Raw genomic sequence first — 5,361 nt, 5'->3', positions numbered from 1 at the left:
ATGCAAGGTGATGCATTTTGGAAGATCTAATGCAGAAGGGAAGTATACAGTAAATGGCGGAATCCTTAGTAACATCAACAGACAGAGGTATCCAGGCATAAAAGTCCAAAGTTTCCTGAAAGTGGCAACACAAGTGGATAAAGTAGTCAAGAAGGCATACGGCATGTTTGCTTTCTATCAGTCAGTGTTTAAAAACTGGCAAGTCATGTTGCAGCTGTATAGCACTTTAGTGAGGCCACATTTGGAATATAGCATACAGTTATGGTTGCCACAATACCAGAAGGATGTGGATGGAGGCTCATATTCTGCTTGGGAACCCTGCAGTCCAATGGTATCAATGTGGATTTCACAAGTTTCAAAATCTCCCCTCCCCCTACCGGATCCCAAAACCAGCCCAGCTCGTCCCTGCCTCCCTAACCTGTTCTTCCTCCCACCTACCCCCTCCTCCCACCTCAAGCCGCACCCCCATCTCCTACCGACCAACCTCATCCCGCCCCCTTGACCTGTCCGTTCTCCCTGGACTGACCTATCCCCTTCCTAACTCCCCACCTACACTCACCTTTACTGGCTCCATCCCCGCCTCTTCGACCTGTTTGTTTCCTCTCCACCTATCCTCTCCTCTCTCCCTATTTATTTCAAAACCCCCTTCCCCTCCCCCTTTTCTGATGAAGGGTCTAGGCCCGAAACGTCAGCCTCTCTGCTCCTATGATGCTGCTTGGCCTGCTGTGTTCATCCAGCCCTACACCATCTAGTGGACTGTTGTTATTGTATTCTCCCGGTGAAGTTGGGAGTTAATATTAATGAAAGCAATTTAACTGATCAAACAAGTATACAGTGAGGTCAGGAAGCAAAATCAGTGGGCGATTTGGTCAACAGGACAACTATATTCCAAAAATGACCAACTCAGTGAAGTGGCCATACAAAAGCTGGGGAGGCAAGAAGTGCATCTGTCAATCACGCTAAATATTATTGCTGTGGAAGAAAATAAACACAGATGTAAAAATTGCCTGTCAAAGAGGCCAAATGCCATTTGCACAGAAGGAAAAGTCACTCCTAAGCTGTATGTCTTGACGAGAAACCTGTGCAAGAATAAGCAAAAAAAGGAGCCTTGGAAAGGCAGCAAGATCCGGGAAACAGAAGATATCGATGAAATTGAGATGTCTTTCCTCAGCGAGAGCCAGGATTCAAGCTACGCGAGTGTTGATGGCCTCGCAGAGGAAAAAGACAGGTTATAGGTTAAGCACATGCAGCTGTGTTGGGTCTTTCTGATACTGAACTCTGGTTGGAGAAAAGTTCCCTTCAGCCATTAAGATAAAACTACATGGGCCAGGAGATGTAGAACTCAAGATTATAGGACAATTGAATGTAAAGCTTTAATAACTAAGAAGAAAAAATCAGTGATTTAGGAGCACTTAAAAGATTTCAGTGATTTTTCTCTCTATGTATTGAAAGATTACATTCAGCTGTAACCCTTCAATGAATGAACAACTCTAGTTTGGGATTACTGACAAGATTTCACAGTTGTTCATTCTTAAGCAGGAAACTGGCTTACAACTAATTTGCAGAATAGGAGAGTTGAAAAGCCAAGAAGATCAGCCTGAAAACTCCTAAGCTGTATTAAAGGGATGAAGAATGCAGTAAACGGCATACCACATAAAACTACTTTTTGAATCAGAGCCAGTGTGTCTATTTACACCCAGGCAAATTTCACATCCATGCTTGCCAAAGGTAAAGTAGACTTTGACTATACATTGAGGCAAAGAGTGAGTGTATTGCCCATCCCTAATTGCCCTTGAGAAGGTGGTGATGAGCTGGCTTCTTGAATCGCTGCAATCTGTATGCTGTACAGACAGCCACAATGCTGTTAGACAGGGAGTTCCAGGATTTTGACCCTTTGACACTGAAGGAACAGTGATATATTTCTCAGTCAGGATGGTGAATGGTTGGGGGTGGTGGTCCCATGTATCTACTACTCTTATCCTTCTAGATGGTATAGTTGTAGATTTGGAAAGGTGCTGTCTGAGGAGCTGTGGTGAACTGACATAGAAAGCAGTTGTATGTCAAACATATCCCATGTCCATAAGACCTTAGCAAAACTAGGAAGTGTACAATCTTCACAAAGCTAGATGCAAATAGTGGTTTTTAGCAACTACTCATCAATGAAGAGTCTATGCTGCCCACAGCCTTCTGTTCATTGTTTGGAAGACCCTGTTTAAACTCATTCCTTTTGGCATCATATGATCACCAGAAATCTCACAGCGAACAACGTCTAGTACTGCAAAAAGATTGGATGGAATTATTTGTCACCTGGACAATATCCCAATCTGTGGATTTACACAGGCAGCTCATGACACTAGAGTGTGAGCTGTGTTACAACACCTACAGGAAACCGGATTTACAGTCAACAACAAACGTGAGTTCTCACAACCAACTGTCAAGTTTCTTGAGCATATTGTGGATGGAGCCTGTGTCAGAACTGACCTAGCTGTCATCAATAGATATTGCCACAACTGACAAGACAATATATAGTGCTAGGAAGAAACGTAACAGGGGTCTTTTGAGAAAATCAATTGTAAGTTAATATTGCCAGATATCTGAATCCAGAACAAACCACAGCTACCCACAATTATTGCAGCAAATGCAGCTTCTACAGAACTGTGAGTTGTACGCTTCCAATTAGATATGAATGGAAAGCCTAGACCAGTTTACTGCACATCCTGTTCACTGACAGGAACTAAACAGATGTGATGAAGAAAAATAGCATGCTGCTACACAGGCTTGTATCTTATATTGTTTACTTTTTCCCCAACATTCTGTATTTTTCTTCGTTATCCTTATTTTAAACTGGCTTGTGACCAGTTTGTAGACTATGTTCATGGTCTCCTCTTTAAAAAAGAGACAGAGCACAAATCATTAGTAACACTTTTCAATTCTTAGGAGTCAACAAATTGCCTCGATGAGTGCACTGATTCTGACTGAGGTTGACAGTGTATGAACCAAGGAAACAACAGAGCTTTGTCACAGATCCCTGTGGCAAGGCAAGGCCTGAATAAGGCAATGCCATTTTTGTTGAAGAGGCGGAAAGGTTTATATCAATAAGGGACTTGTGGAAAAGTACATGAATAGGAAAGGTTTGGAGGGATATGGGCCAAACACAGGCAAGTAGGGCTAGTTTAGTTTGGGAACATGGTCGGCATGGACTAACTGGACTTAAGGATCTGTTTTTATCATGTATGACTCTATAACTCTACCAGCAGAAGTCAGGAAGTAGGGATGTTCATTGATGACTGCACAATGTTTAGCACAATTTGCAATTCCTTAGATACTGATGCAGTCCATGTTCAAATGCAGCAAGATCCAAATGATATCTAATACAATGTACACAACTGGAGTGTGATGGAATTTGCCTGGATGAGTGCCACTATGACAACACTCAAGAGGTTCAACACCATCCAGGACAAAACTTGAACATAGGTACCAACAGATTCAAGAACAGCTTCTTCCCGCTGTTATTAGACTTCTGAATGGACCTCTCAAGTTTTAAATTTAATGTTGATCTCACTTTTTGTGCACGTTCTCTGTAGCCATAAAATTGTATTCTTCGCTCTGTTCTATTACCTTAATGCACTTTGTATGGTATAATCTACCTGTAATGCATGCAAACCAAAACTATTCACTGTTCCTAGGTAAATGTAACAATAATAAATCAAATCAAATAAAGGGGCAGACATTTGGGACTGAGATGAGGAGAAATATCTTCAATCCAGAGAGGGTGGGGGTGAATATTTGGAATTCTCTAGAGCTTGGTACATGTCTGAATAATAAGTACATTGAAGGATACGAGAATAGTGTGGGAAAATTAGCATTGAGGTGGATGATCCATTTGCATTGCACAGTAGACTCAATGGGCTGAAAGGTATGTCCTATTCCTATTTGTGAAGTTCCTATATTCTCATTTACGATGAGAGATTGGACGTTCTGAAAGTTCTGAGACTCAACCACTGACATGGTCTGCACCAAGAATATCTGGGTATCATAAAATGTTGAGTCAGAGCAAGATATTGTGTAGGTGGCTAGGTCTCTCAAAGTCATTGGAAGAGATGATATCAATGTATATTACTGGTTCTAGCCATTGCCAGGAGATGAGTGAATTGCTGATGTAATCTTCCTTTCCATCCTGTCAGAATGGACCTCTGTGAACACATAAGGAAGGTATTCTTGGTACACAGTAGCACTCCAGATGTATGGAGTCATGGAATCACAGCCCTTGTTACCTCAGACAATGACTCAGTTTGCCAATTAATCCTTTCAAGAATTAACTCAGTACCAGCTCTCATGAAGACACCCTCGAACTAATGTGGACTGAAAGAGTGAGTACAGTGAAAACATTGCTGAAAAAGAATGATGACCTTCGAATTGCATTTCTGAGTTTTATTTCCACTCCTCTCCAAAATGGTTTTGCTCTATGTGAACTCCTCCAGGGAAGACAACTGAGAATTAAACTCCCCTACTCTCTCATGTACACGCAGCATGAAGTTATAAGATGAAAATGTGAAGAAAGTGAGGAAATAAAAGGATGAGCACTATCCCAGTCAAATACAGAACAATGACAAATATCACAAAGCACACAACTTATCAGACCTCTAACTAGGTGTCAGTTTGGAGACTCATTCTGCATAAGTGGTGGAATTGACACCACACACATGGTTCTACTTTATTCAAGATAAAAATGGGATGATGCCATGGAACAGATGTGTACTAGTTTCTACACAGAAGCAAGCTTCTACACAGCCAGGGTGGTCACCACATAGTCGACGAGACCAGAGATGCTGTGTTTGTCATGAGATTGGGATAATGGTATGACTGCTGACCTGGGGGCATCTAATCATCTGCCTCTTGCCCAGCAGAGTGCGAGGGACCACACAAGAATTCAAATTTCCAATCTCCACCTGTTGTGAGAACATGTTTGGCCAGATCAGTGAAACTGCCCAAAACGCTATTCCTGTAAGAAAGAAAACGAAGGCAGAGACTTGCGGGGGAGATGTAACAGAAGGGATTCAGTCTGCTTGTTCAATACGTTAATGACAGAGTAAACATTATCACACAAGGCAACGTTGTCTTTTGCAGCCTCACGCCAAGATGAAGCCACAGTAAGATGTTTCTAAAATGAAATGAATGTTTTCCTCACCAGCAGACTGTATACGTTCTTTACAGCAGCATGGAACTAACAATATTACATCTGCCCCCATACCTCCTCCCTCACCCCCATCCCAGGCCCCAAGAAGACTTTCCACATCAAGCAGATGTTCACCTGCACATCTGCCAATGTGGTATACTGCATCCGCTGTACCCGGTGTGGCT

This window comes from Rhincodon typus, chromosome 43, assembly GCF_021869965.1.
Source record: "Rhincodon typus isolate 14 chromosome 43, sRhiTyp1.1, whole genome shotgun sequence".
NCBI classification, from domain to species: domain Eukaryota; kingdom Metazoa; phylum Chordata; class Chondrichthyes; order Orectolobiformes; family Rhincodontidae; genus Rhincodon; species Rhincodon typus.
The sequence above is the reverse complement of the archived record's forward strand: the minus strand, read 5'-3'. Positions refer to the sequence as shown.